We start from the raw sequence: 14,289 nt of genomic DNA, 5'->3' as shown, positions 1-14,289 counted from the left end.
TACAAGCATCTCACATGGGTTTCTGCTTGCAGACACTTCAGTTCAGACAATTCTCCTTCCACATCCTGCCCACACTCCATACCAAACTACACACTCTAGGATTCAGCTACGACCTTTGATAGCTTTTTTTGCTACCAAGTTTGCGATAAGTTAGTCACTGCTCCAGTCCCTGTCTCCATCTCTGCCTGCTTCATCTCTATTTCCTCACAAGCTGATTCACCCAGCAAGTTTTTCCCACTGATCCCCACCACCAAGACTTTTCTTTGGCCCCCCAAACCCATATTTTAGCATCTCATCACTGGCAGTATATATCAATAAATAGGTATTACACATGTGTGGATGTTACACAAATGTTGCTTTCAAGATTCAGTATCCATTTAACATTTCAATTAGGATTAAAAATTTTCTATTTTTTTAGTGCTGTCCTTGGTTTCTTGAAAATAGTACTCTATTCAAGGGCTGAAGTGATAATATGGTGGGTAGGACACTTGCCTTACATGTGGCCAACCCAGGTTTCACCCCCAGCACCCAATATGATCCCCTGAGCACCACCAGGAGTAATTCCTGAGTGCAGAGCCAGGAGTAAGCCCTGTGAATCACCTGTTGTAACCCAAAAACAAACAAAAGAGTGCTGCGTGCAGACCATCCATGTAATACAGAACTCAGGGTTCTCACTTCAGCACTGTTATTCTCTGATGGATATAAAGTGTGAGAAGAGCAGGGGCCAAAGAAAAGAGGAGCTGTAAGTTTTGCAGTGAATCAAGCTTCACAATTACCCTTTGCTGTCCCTGGGCTCTCAAGCTACCTCCTTTCTCTCTTTTAATGTGTTTTTATGATTGGTTTCAGAATCAGATGATTAAGATTATTAGATGTGTTTATAAATTTAGTATAAACAGTCCCTAAGTAAAGTCAGGAAAGATTCTTCTATTTATGAAGTCTATCTGCTTTTAAGCCTGGAGTTGTATAATCTATTTTGCTGATCAGAGCCCTTTCTCACTTAAATACCTCTTTTTTTTGGGGGTGTGTGTGGAGGATTGTATTCAGTATTCTTGAGGTTTAAATAAGCAACTTGTTCAAAATTGTGTTATTTGGTACACTTATTATTTTGTATATTTTCCTTTGTTGTCTATTTTTTAAAATTTTATTTATTTATTTTTTAAATTTTTATTAGTAAATCACCGTGAATTTACTATTACAAACTTATGAACTTTCATGTTTGTGTTTGGTTTACATCCCTCCACCAGTGCCCATTCTCCTCCACCAATGTTCCCAGTATTCCTCCCACCACCCCCACCCCAGCCCCCCCCACCCCCACCCTGCCTTTGTGGCAGGGCATTCCCTTTTGTTCTCTCTCCTGTTGGATGTTGTAGTTTGCGATAGAGGAATTGAGTGGCCATCAAGTTTGGTCTATAGTCCACTTTTGGTATGCGGCTTTCAACCCGAGTGGGTCCTCCCAACATTCTCTACTAGGTGTTCCCTTCTCTGTCTCTGCTGCCTTTTCCCCCAGCATGTGAGGCCAGTTTCCAAGCTGTGGGGCAGACCTCCTGGTTCTAATCTCTACTACTCTTGGGTGTTTAACTATTTTTATGGCACACACTCTAACTTTAGCTAGCTGGGTCCCTCCTTAGATGATTAAGCTCCCCAGGGAAAGTGGCATTTGATATCTATTTATATATTTGCTAAGTATTTTCTAAAGTAGCTACTATGTGGAAAGAATAGTGTTAGAAGAAAAGATATATAGAGCATGAAATTGACACATTCTTGGGGAGAAAGATGAAAATTACCAACACAAGGTTCTAAGGAGACTTCACTGGGGGTAGGATTCTGTTTGTCAGAAAAGGCTTTGAGTGAAAGACAGCATTTGCGTTAGATCTAGGTAGGGAGGAAGAACGTTAGTGGGTAGTTCTAGAGTTTGGGGAAAGTGCAAGGAGTGATGAAGGAAGAAATAGAGCATCCTAGATGAATTTGAGAAAAGTGAAGTATGCAGAAGTCTTGAGAGAATCTGATATAGACTGTCTTTCTGACTGACCAGAAGAAACGGATCTGTGGGACAAAGGGGTGGCAGATGGAGCCCACAGTATCATATTTATAATTGATGAAGGCCTAGCTGGAATGCTACACATTAGGCAGAGCTAGATACACTTGCTAACTGAACCCCAGAATGAGTCTGAACTAGTTGGTGACAAATGGTGCCAGGGCAGTTTCCAGAAAATGGACAATATACAAGTCCCAGAGTTTTTCAATTCTTCCTTTCTTGACTATTTGAGATTGTTGACTAAAACAGGATCAAATAGTAGAGTGGGCAAGGCACTTGCCTTTCATACACCTGACCTAGGTTCGATCCCTAGCACCACATTTGCTGCCCTAATCCCCAGGAGAGATCCCTGAGCATAGGACCAGGAGTAAACTGGGTATGCACCAGAACAAAAGCCAAAACAAACAAACAAATGGAAACAGTAAATAGTATGTTATGGACAATGTACTAACTTAGCATAATTTATTTTGCACCATCCCTCTTTCCCACAAAAGTACCATATGGTAAGACAGAATAGTACTATAGCACTGTACCACTGTTGTCCCGTTATTCATCGATTTGCTCAAGCGGGCACCAGTGTCCATTGTGAGACTTGTTGTTACTGTTTTTGGCATATCTAATATGCCACGGGTAGTTTGCAGGTGGGATACTCTCAGTAGCTTGCTGGGCTCTCTGAGAAGGATGGAGGAATCGAACCCGGGTTGGCTGCGTGCAAGGCAAACGCCTACCCACTGTGCGATTGCTCCAGTTCAAGACAGAGCAAACTAAAGAAAACTAAAATCAGTCTCTATGAAAACTCACTGAGGATTGGTCTAACACAGGGCTCTTCAGGGGCATCTTTACCAGAATGGGGACTAACTGCTGTGCTGTAATTTTGAAGGTTCTATATATTATTTTTAAATTAAAATTTTTTAAATTTTGTGCTTTCACTTTTTCTTAAGAAGTTGGGGCAAAGCAACAGATTTTTAAAAAATTAAAACACAGAATCCTTATCTTAATTCCAAAGATAAAATAGAACTTTATGCCAAGAACTAAAAATCAGCTTAGAATCTATGGAAGATTCCAGGGAAATGGCTGAAATACATTCACAGCCATTATTTTTTCTTTACTCACTTTGGATTCACATCTCATTTCTTCCTGCTTCACTAGAACCTCCTTCTGTGAAGGAAACTCTTTCTCAACTGTTTTTAGTACCTCAGTCTAACTCCAGACTAACTGCTATTTTCCCAGAGTTTTCATTTCTCTTCAGCAACTATGTGAGCTGTCTTTTGGCTGCATCAAGTGTAGCCAGGATGCAAGCCTTGGGTATAGATGATGTGGGCAAAAGACTTGGAGATCCTGTCTTAAGATATTTAGGGGAGAGAAAACACAAACAAGTTAAAACAAATTATTACACTGTAAGCTAGCATATGTTAAATATACACAAAATATAAATATAGGAAACTTATTGTTTGTTTTTTGTTTGGGGATACATCTGGTGATGCTAGGGGGGGTTCCTGGCTCTGTACTCAGGACCCATTCCTGGCAATGTTAGGAGAACAGATGGGATGCCGGAGATCGAACCTAGATTGGCTGTACGGAAGGCAAGATTCCTCCCCTCTGCACTAACTCTCCAGTCCCCAAAGTGGAACCTTTCCAGGAAGGAGAGAGTATACTTGACTAGAGAAATTGAAGAGTGCTCTGAGGACAGTATTGGGTTGAATACAGAGGATTTATTTCTTCTACAATCTTCAAAGTGATCTTGATTTATGGCAACTAATCTTCTCAACGCTAATCTATAAATACCCTTACATGCCTCCCTTCAAATTATTCATTTCTTCAAATGCTCAAAAATATTAATATCATCAGTATCAGTGTTTTCCCAGTGGATGATACCACCTCCAGGGTGCTGGAGTGGTGCTGGAGAGCAGTAGCTGCCTTAGGTGCATTGGGGGTGAAGGGTGTATTTTCTATTTTTTTCGTAAAGTGCTTGTTTTTCATATACCTGAGCAAGTTTCAATACCTGGCATCACATGTGGTTCCCCAAGTCCCACCAGGAGTGACTCTGAACACTGCTGACCTCAAGTATAATAGGGAAGCATGTCATTCGTGCACAATAAGGGTGAAAGTCATGTCTGCTTATATATCTGCACATTTCACTAAAGAACCAAAGGGAATGCTCTGTTGTCCCATGTCAATAAAGCACATTCAGTTATACATTTTCCCCTGCTCCTTTAAACCAACCTTTAAAATATTTTATTTACTTATTCCCAAAACTCTTCAGTGCCATGCTCGAGAACACCATGCAACGACTGGAATGGGAAGGAATGGGAGTGAAGATAGATGGTCAGCAAGTACACCACCTCTGCTTCGCTGATGACATCATTCTAATAACACTGAATATTAGCTAAGTGGCATGAATGCTGGCCGACTTCGACTGCAAGTGTGGAAAGGTTCGACTGCAGCTGAATCTCACGAAGACAATGGTCATGAGAAATGGACTAGTTCCTGATGTTCCATTTGCCCTCAATGGAACAAACATCTCTGAATGCAGCAGTTATGTGTATCTAGGTCGAGAACTCAACATGACAAATGACCTGGCACCTGAACTGTGCAGGAGGAAGAGAGCGGTGTGGAACGCCTTCAAGAGCATTGAAGAAGTGGTTAAGAGAACGAAGAACCTCCAGCTCTAGGCACATCTTTTTGACTCCACCATTCTTCCTGCACTAACATATGCCTCAGAGACCTGGGCCCAATGAAAACAGGATGAGAACACTATTCGGGTATCCCAGAGAGGAATTGAAAGAGCCATGCTTGGAATATCATGTTTCACTCAAGTGAAGAGAAGGAAACTGGAGTTCTGACCTCCATTGATGATTGAGAATCAGGGATGCTGTCTCGTTTGCCAAGGTGTCAAAAATAGAATGGGCCAGACACGTAATGTGATTTGGAGAGGACTGCTGGACTAGAGCTGTTACCGACTGGATTTTCTATTTTTTTTCTATTTTTGACATGGAATGTCAAAAGAATGCCTGGCTGTCCACCTCTGAGATGGTCTGACTTCTTCGCCAAGACCAAGGCTAGAGTTCCCTGACCAGGGCTAGTTCTGGGTGGGCGTTGGCTTCCCTACCCCCACTGTCCTCTGGACTTCTACAGGACAGCTCTGGCTTGTAAGCAGTTTGGCCTCCAGACAGATTGCACACTCTCCACATGGACCCCTAATCCTCGCCCGTAGGTAAAAGGAAGAATGTGAGTATTCAAATAAAGAGCTGGCAAGTGTTCATGTCTACTGATAATTCCCACACTCCTCACCACAGCCTTCCTGGCTGGCACTACCCTCTTCGCCTTTCAGACATAGAAACACGCTGTCTGGATGAGTTCAGGACTCTGAACTTCTTCAGAGATGGGCTCTTGGGGCCAGAGAGATAGATTGCCTTGCAGCCAACACAGGTGGGATCCGGGGCACCCTAGATGGTCTCCAAAACACTGCCAAGAGTGATTCTTGAGTACAGAGCCAGAAGTAAATGCAGAGAACCACAGGGTGTGGCTCAAAAACCAAAAGCAAACAAACAAAAGAGATGAACTCTCCCAGCACTTCTAGAAGACTGAGTTTGGGTAGAGACATTTCTTTCAGGGTGGGAGGAAGATGCTTGAATCTCTGGGTCTGTAGGTGGTGTGTGTGTGTGTGTGTGTGTGTGTGTGTGTGTGTGTGGTGTGCATTTTGGGATCATTTTCTGAGCCCACTCGAGCTTCAGATTGAGGTATGAACGTGTACATGGGTGTTGGTGAGTTGGCTCTTGCAATGGCATATATAAATGTAGGGTGGTGTGTGAGGGGATAGTGGCTAATTTGGGGGCCCTATGAATATTGATGTGCTTTTGTCAAGGCAATGAGTTTGAATTTTGTGCATGAAGGTGAGTGTGTGTATATGTGAGTTTGAATATGTGAGTGTATGAGTGTATGTGTGTGTGAATGTGTGTGAGTCCCTGAGAATGTGAGTTTCATGGGAGCTTAATCTCACACGTTTGAGTGCCTGCTTTGGTGCTGGGTGGGATCAATCCCTGCCCACTTGCTTCTCACTGAAAGTAAGTATGTGTACGTACGTGTGTATGTGTGTGTTTGTGAGCCTGAGTGTGCAAGCATGGTGGTGTACTCGGTGAGGTCAATCTCTGGCCACGTGCTGAGCCTAAGTGGGGTATGTGAATGTGTGTGAGTGTGCATGTGTGTGAGGGTGTGTTTGTGCATTTCTTAGAGTGTGTGACTGTGTGAGTATGTGAATGTGCATGTGTGAGTGCGTTTGTGAGGGTATGATGGTGTGTTTGTGTGTGAACGTGTGAGTGTATGAGTGAGTGTGTGAATGTGTGCGAGTGTGTATTGTGAATGTGAATGTGAGTGTATGTGCTAGTGTGTTAAGGTGAGTGAATGAGTGTGTAAGTGTGTGATTGTGTGACTGCGTGTGTGAATGTGTGTGAGTGTGTGTGAGTGTGTGAGTGAGTGTTGTGTGTGTGTTTTGTGAGTGTGTGTCGGTGTGTGTTGTGTGTGTGAATGTGAGTGTGTGAGTGTGGATGAATGTGTTGAGTGTGAGTGTGTGGCTGTGCGTGTGTGAATGTGTGTGAATGTGCGTGTGTGTGCATGTGTATGAGTGTGTGTTAGTGTGTCAATGTGAGTGTGTAACTGTGTGTGAATGTGTGTGAGTGTGTGTGTCAGTATGTGCATGTGCGTGTGTCAGTGTGTGTGTCAGTGTGTGTATGCGTGTGTTACTGTGAGTGTGTGAGGATGAGTGTTGTGTGTGCATGTGTATGAGTGTGTGAATGTGAGTGTGCGTGTGTCCGTGTGTCCGCGTGCGAGTCCGCGGCCGGCGGCGCAGGTGGGCGTGTGGGGGCGGCCGCGCTGGGTCGGCCGGGCGGCGCGGGGCGGCGCCGGGACAGGAAGCGGAAAGCCGCCGCCTCCTCTCCGGGCCGGCGCAGGCCGCAGAGGCGCGAGCGCGGGCGGCGGAGCCCGCGGGGCCGGCGCCGAGGTGAGTCCTGGGTCCCCCCGCCGCGGTAGCCGCCCCGCGCCCCGCGCCGCCCCGTCACACGGCCCGCGCCCGCGGGGAGCCGCCGAGCCCCCGCCCGCGCCGACCGCCGCGGCCAGCCCGGGCACCGGCCGGCGGGGGCTCGGAGGCCGGCGGGGCGGCGCGGGGACGCAACAGGCGGGGAGGAGCTGCACTCGCCGCGGGAGCGGCCGCCCGCAGCCTCGGCCCGCGCCCCCTGCAGCCGCCCGGCCGCCCCGGCCCCCCGCAGCCCGGGAGCCCCGTCGGCCCGCGCCCCGAGCCGGGCAGCCCTAGGAGTACTCGAACGCGTCGCGGGTGCGGGCAGGAGCGGGCGGGCCGCGGCCTGGGGCCCGGAGAGGAGCCGGTGAGACGTGCCGCCCGGAGGGCTGGGCTCAGCGTCCACCCCTGCTCGCCCGGGAGGACGGCCCAGGCCCGGGGGTGCGGCGAGCCGAGCCTCGGTGCTGCTAGCACCGGGAGAGCGCTTTGTGATGATGCCTGGCGCTTGCAGTTCTGTCCACGCCTGTCGAGGGGTCGCCGATGGGGAATGCGTGTCGTTTTAGACGTTCCGAAAGCCGGCAGGCTGTGAAGCATCTGCATCCACGCGGGTATAGTTATCATTTTTGCAGGGTTGCTTGAAAATACAAGTCGTGCTTGAAAATATAAGCCGATCAGATCAACAATGCTAACTACGTTCTCCTTCCAGTGGGTGGGTTCTTGATTACACGCTCCTGGGTTTAAAGTGAGAGGGCAGACCCCGGCTGAATCCAGGGAGACGGAATTAGTCATTTTATGGAACCACTAATTAGAGTTTTTGGAGTTGAATTAAATCTATGTGATATCCTTGGGGCTTTGATTGGTGGGAGGAAGCAGCTTTATTCCACATGTCAGAGAAATAACATTCTTCACCTCTCCAGGAGCTTGTTAGTAGCCCCAAACTTTGGCTCCTCTCTGTGTGATTAGTGAAAAGGTCTAGTGGAAAATTTCAGAGTTACTGTGGTGGTGTGGTTTGGTTGTGATTTAATTTGTAAGGAAAATGGGAGAGTGTGGAGAGTGGCATGTTGCATATTGTAAGGACTACTTTCAGTGCGTTTTGTCGTCTTAGTGCTTTTGAGCCCAGGGGTTGGAACTCTGAAAGAGTTTTGCCAAGGGCCAGTCAGCCCTGGTCTGCTGAGGTATTAACAGGTATTGAACAAGGAGAGTTCTCTCCCTTCCCTGCCACCCTGTTCCGATTCACACCCTGCTTGTTACCCTCTAGACTGCTCTGCCACATCAGGGTTCTATGGGGGCTGATGACACTGTATCTTAACAGGTAATTTGCACCTTGGAGCTGTGAGCTAGTACTATTTCAGGTTTTCCCCTTTTCTCCTGTACTCCTGCCATGCTGCCATGCTGGAGAGGGAGGCATTGGGATGGCAAATTCTTCGTGGCTCAGAACAGCTTCTGATGATTGGATGACTGCCTCACCCCAGCCCCCCTCTGTCCATGAGCAGTTCTGGTAGTTTTGCCGGTAGCTTTGCTGTACATTTTCTTTAGCTAAGGGCGCCGGTTCTGGGGTTGAGTGCTCAGAGTTCCTTGGCTCCCACATTGCACAGGTATGTGCCTTGGTTTTCTTAACCGTAAAATGATATTAATGTTTTGACTCCTTAGGAGTCTGGTTCTAGGGCTCACATGAGTTATTGCGCACAGATGATTTACCCGGTGTAAGCTCTTTGGTTATTGTTGTATCCTCTCTGTAAAGTGAGTTAGCTGTGGGCAGGTGTTGAGTGCTGGTGGGGATGCAGTTGGGAGCACTGTGTCATGCCATTTTCCAAACCCCTGGCAAGGCAGGATTAAGTGGACTCAGGGCTGGACTGGTTCCATGCATGGCTCTGCTCTCAGTGGAAGTTTCATGTTGAAGTGCTTGCTCCGTTCCTTCTTGCTCCATTCCTTCTGAAGCAGTCTCCCTGATCCTCACTCAACAGCAGTTTCTAGGTCTACCACAGTGGAGTTTCAGGGTGATAGTAATGCAGTCTGTTTTCCTGAAGCTTAACTAGTAGGGGCATGGGGGTCACTTGAAAACAAATACACATCATAGAATCCCAGACAAGTTAACCATTCACAGCTCTTCAGATATCTGCAGCTAGCTGCTGGAAGTGTTTCAGAGCTAATTAGTGACTGCTAAAGAGCAGTAATTCTGGGAAGGTAAGTTGGAGTCATTGGCAAGATAGGTAAAATGCTATCAGTATTTTCTTCCTTGCAGATAGAGGCCCAGCATTATTCCTTGGTTAAGAGCTCTTTTGTAATGAAAAGCTCTATGCATTTGTCACAGATGCTGCTAGCCCTCTGGTCCAGACAGTGTGTTACTGTTTATAGAATGAGTTCAGCAAAAATGCCTCTCAGACCTTGGCACACTTTTCTACCAGTTCCTCTGATTCCTCTGCAAGATTGGAAGAACCTTCAAAGACTTGGTACAGTCCAGAGTTTTCTCTAATACTTCTAACCTGGGTACTGTGAAAGGTGTGGAAAGGAGTAGAATGAAAATGACTTAATATTAGCTAGACTCACTGTTATTCTTCAAAGGTACGCTAACATAGGTTAAAAAAGAAAAGAGGAGAAAAAAATATGGTGGTGTTCAGTGATAAGATGTGTAAGTCACCTATCATGCAAAGGAAATCTTCCTAATCTCATTTCATGTCTTTCACCAGCCTAGAAGTAAAATAGAATTCTGTTATCATGAGGAAAACAGGCTTAGAAAGTTTAACTTTTGATTTGAGGTCCCAGAGCTGATAAAATCTGAGCCAGGGTCTGAGTAGCGATGGTTTAACTTCAGCACCTGTGTGCACTGCTTCTCTGTAGAAGGAACATGGACTTGAAGCAGAATTATTTAAATTGTCATTTACCTTTGGAGTGCCATATAATTTAAAATGGGTACCTTGAGAAAAAGGCTAGCTTCGAAACATAATAAAAAATAATTAATGGATTAACCCTCCCTTTAGAATTATATGTGTGATTAGAAATACATTCAGTCAGTCATTTGGTAGAAACACAGTTGTTCCAGAAAGTCCTCCTCTGCAAGGGGCTGTGGAAGACCTCTTTAAATTCAACATGCCCCTCCAACCCTGACTGAGTTCCTTCAGTTGCTTAATAGCTGTAGGCAGAGCAGCTGATGATTTTATAATTTCCTTTTCAGGAAGGTTAGCCTGTCTGTCATTACCCTAGCGTGTTACTTACCTCATAGGGTTTTCTCAGCGCTATTTGGCCTGTAAGTGGTAGTCAGCTCTATTTTATGTGGGTGAACATCACTTTAGGGGAAGAGTCTCTCTGAGGCCACTGATCTTGGCTTTTAATAAAAGAGAGCCAAGGAGGTGCTTATTGTTCCCTGGGAATTCCAGAGCTGAAGCTGCTGCTCACTTAAAACTCCCCCACCCCCTGCTGTACTGGCCCTCTAGATCAAGAGCTTTCTGGGAGTCCTGCCCTGTCCTGGCATTGGCCTCAGCCCCCAGCCAAGCAGCGCAGGTAGTTCTGAGAGGGAAAGATGGAGCCTGTGGGTTAGGAGCTCTGAATTGCTGCTGATTCTTAGTGTGTCTGGAAGACCCACAAATCTTGCTGGTGAAGTGCTTGTTGTCTGACAGTAGGAGCTCTGTGGCCCTGGCCGTGCTGCTGGCCTGAATCTCTGCCCCGTGTAGAAAATGCTTGGGATTGGGGGAGAGAGTGGTATAACACACAGCTGTATTGGGGCTTACTCTTGCCTCTGTGTTCAGGGAACACTGCTGGGAGTGCTGGGGGACTATTGTGATGATGGGGTTCAAACCAAACGTGGTCACAGGCACGACGAGCACCCTACCCATTGTACTATCTCACTAGCCCCTAAAATTGCACTTGATAATAGACCCAAATTTATAATAGACTCAAATTTATGACAGACCCAAATTCATAATAGACTCAGATTTTGTTCCCTGATAAAGCTTTTTTTTTTTGCTTTTTTTGGTCACACCCGGCGATGCACAGGGATACAGGGACCCCTGGCTCTGCACTCAGGAATTACCCCTGGTGGTGCTCGGGGTACCATGTGGGATGTTGCTACAGCCCCTGGCAAAGCATTTCTGGTCATCACTTGGAACGGCCACAGAACCCTTCATTCCTTCAGTCTTCACATATCACACATCATGCTTGGCCCCGAGAGCAGGGGAGGGGACATAGAGTAGAGTTTATAGGGGCCTGCAAAGGGGCCTGGCCAGGGAGACCAGGAATGGCCGATAGCCTGGACTCGGCCAAGGCCCTGCTGCTCTCGTGAATTGGACCAAGGAGAAGAGACTAGAGCTGGGTGGGACACAGGGCGAGCCAGTGGAACATGGCGCTCCCCCCGTGGGTACAGCCGAGACACCCTGAAAAGGGGTTTCAGGTCAGGGATTGGCAGCCACGTTGTGGCTTGCAAGCACCTGATTCCTTTCCATGGCTTACCTGCCTTCAAGAAGTCTCTTTCTGAGCTTATCCAAGTTCTGGTAATATGTGCTGTGGACATGGAAACTATCTGGCCAGAGAAGGTTTCGGATCTGCTTCTCTTTGTACTTCCATGAGCTGTGTGATCTCGAGCCTGCTTTTTCAATGAATTCACTCTGGATTTTGTCACTTTGCATCCTCTGGCTGCTGCGACTACATCCCTTAGATCTTAGACATGAATTGATAACTTTGATAGAGACAGGGTGACCTAGAGGGGCCCATGCTCTGCAGTGCCTGGGCTTGATGAAGAAACCTGCAAGAGTAGTCATCCTTCGATTAGAGGAGCTGGCCGCAAGGGGGTGACTGGGAGGTTGAGGGGAGCACTAAAAGACAGGGATGATGGGGGAAAGGAATTGGAAGCAGGCAGAGTGGGGCTTTCTGGGATCAGCAGGATGATTGGGTGGCCCTGGGAGAAGACATTGGGAATAATGAGTCAGTTTTGGAAGTGACCCTAATTCCAAGGCTTGAGGCACCCTTCCGGGAAGTACTTGCTATTTTCAGAGTGTCTCCAAAGCAGATGAGCCCTTGTTTCCAAGAAGCTTCATGGAAAGTCCAGAACAGAGAGGAAGTAGGAAGTCCAGGACAGAGAGGAAGGATCACTCAGCAGTGGTTTTGGGTGTTGAGAGTTGGGATGGAAGGGGAGGGAACATGACGGGAGTGGGGGTCCTGGGCATGGGTGGGCCTGCAAGTGAAGAGTTTCAGGGAAGTGGCTGGCTCAGAGCGAGCCTGTGGATCTTGGCCTGCCTCTCACTCTGGGGCCTGCCAGCTAGAGCAGATAAAAATCCCAGAGCAGAACGGAAGTGAGAGGGAAGGTGCTGAAAGCTCATGGAAATGGCTCGTGAAATTTCGAGGCTAGGGCTGGGAGAAGCAGAGCACTGGGAGTTTTCTAGGAAAGAGGAGCTAGGTCCCAAGGTACAATGGTAGCCTTACTAATTGCCTGCTACATTTACTACATTTACTCTGCACTACTTCCCCAGCCCACTCCCAAATTAGCCTCCTTTCCATTCACAGGAGGAGAGTGGGGAAACTGCCTTGGGTTTGAAACACTGGATTATCAGCCAGTGTACAAGCCTGAGACCAAGCCAGGGCCCGGCAGGCAGGAGGAGCTGTGGGTGGAAAGGCTGGGGCAGGCCCACTGCACCCGTCCTGCCCCTTTCTCAGCTGCGAGCTCACAGCCAAGACCGGGACATCAGGTTTCAGGAACTAACAGGAGGCTCATGGCCTCAACAGGCACAGCTCCAACTCCTCTGCAGGGGCTGCTGGGCGCCCTTGCTTGTCTTATTAACGTGTCAGGTATGATGCAGATTCAGGAGCTTTAACAGTCTGACTGTGACCAAAAGGGGAATAAGCCAGCAAAGCCCAGGATGGGACTTTGAGGAAGAAGGAAACTGAGGTTGAAGAAGACAAACTGCTCCTTCCGCCCGCCCCCCTGGTTCTGGACAGTGAAAAGCTTTACCTACACCCCAGCTCCCCACCCTCCCACCCCCCAGTGGTTGATTGGGGAAGAGAAAGGAAATAGTGGGGTGAGGGGCAGTATTTAGGGTGGGGTTAGTACCTGCTCACAGCGTGAGGAGCAGGGAAGGGCCTGGTCTCTAGGCTGAGTGAGAGCAAACAGGATCTGAGGGTGTTCTTGAAGCTGGGAGGTGTGGGGGTGGGCTGAGGTTATATTTTCTCCTGATAAGGTGAATATTATATTGTGATCAGGCCTGCTTCTGAGCGTAGCACGTTAGACTTACAGGTATCTTTTTAAAAATAATTTCATAATCTTAATATTCGGTTATCACTCTATAAAAGCATCAATTGGGAAAAAGATATCAGGCAAGTATTTCTGAATCCAGGAGCTTTGCAGGGGTTCCTGGGGCTCCTCTGCAGGTAAGGGGCTGCAATTTGCAGCTCCTTGTTTTTTCTTACACTTACCTCACCAGCTCTGTTTGCAGATTAGTCTTACTGGGGGACAGGAGGAGGAGCTTTGGGGCCGGATGGGGGCAGGGACTAGCTCTGGGTGAGGGCCATGGGGGCACAGAGCTTGTGGGTCCCTCTTTTTGGAAGTACAGAATTTGCATGTGAGCTGAGGAGTGCATTTGGAAATGTCTCCAGTTTATTATTACTGCAAAGCAGTATCTAATGAAAAGGCAGGAAAAGGCCCATGAGCATACAGCTCACTCACCAACCATTTGGGCTCTCCTAGCATTCTTTTCTCCTTGAGCAGGAGAATATTTCCTTTCCTCTCCCTATGTTTGTGGGCATAGAGATTCAGTCTGCCTTTTCCCAGCTGGAGACAATGCAGTTGTAATAGCATTTCTTTAAGAAAGACATATGTTCCCAGAGTGCTTACCTGTGACCTACATCCCGCTTTCAGCCTACTATACCTTTTTGCCTCTCCGGGATATATTTCCAGGAGTGGTATTGCTGGGTCAAATGGGAGCTCAATTTCTAAGTTTTTGAGAATCGTCCATATTGTTTTCCCAAAGGGCTGAACCAGTCGGCATTCCCACCAGCAGTGAAGGAGAGTCCCTTTCTCCCCACATCACGCCAACACCGGTTGCTTTTGTTTTTTGGGATGTGGGCCAGTCTCTGTGGTGTGAGATGATATCTCATTGTTGTTTTGATCTGCATCTCCCTGATGATCAGTGATGTTGAGCATTTTCTCATATGCCTCTCAGCCATTCGGATTTCTTCTTTGGGAAAGTTTCTGTTCATTTCATCACCCCATTTTTTGATTGGGTTGGCAGTTTTCTTCTTGTGGAGTTCAACCAGTGCATAG

General features: G+C 47.3%; 1 protein-coding gene across 2 annotated transcripts in view; it reads left to right on the top strand.

Annotated features, from left to right (window-relative positions):
- The first annotated feature begins 6,933 nt into the window (after positions 1-6,933).
- Positions 6,934-14,289, top strand: part of VANGL1 (VANGL planar cell polarity protein 1) — a 50,721-nt gene continuing 43,365 nt past the window's right edge. The window contains exon 1 of one of the 2 annotated variants that reach the window (XM_055140608.1): positions 6,934-7,031. The gene's annotated coding sequence lies outside the window, so the exon portion shown is untranslated. Of the gene's footprint in view, positions 7,032-7,399; positions 7,652-14,289 lie in introns of those variants that run through there. The other variant, XM_055140609.1, reaches the window with a different exon arrangement.

The sequence above is a fragment of the Sorex araneus genome, chromosome 5, assembly GCF_027595985.1.
Source record: "Sorex araneus isolate mSorAra2 chromosome 5, mSorAra2.pri, whole genome shotgun sequence".
NCBI classification, from domain to species: domain Eukaryota; kingdom Metazoa; phylum Chordata; class Mammalia; order Eulipotyphla; family Soricidae; genus Sorex; species Sorex araneus.
The sequence above is the reverse complement of the archived record's forward strand: the minus strand, read 5'-3'. Positions and strand labels throughout refer to the sequence as shown.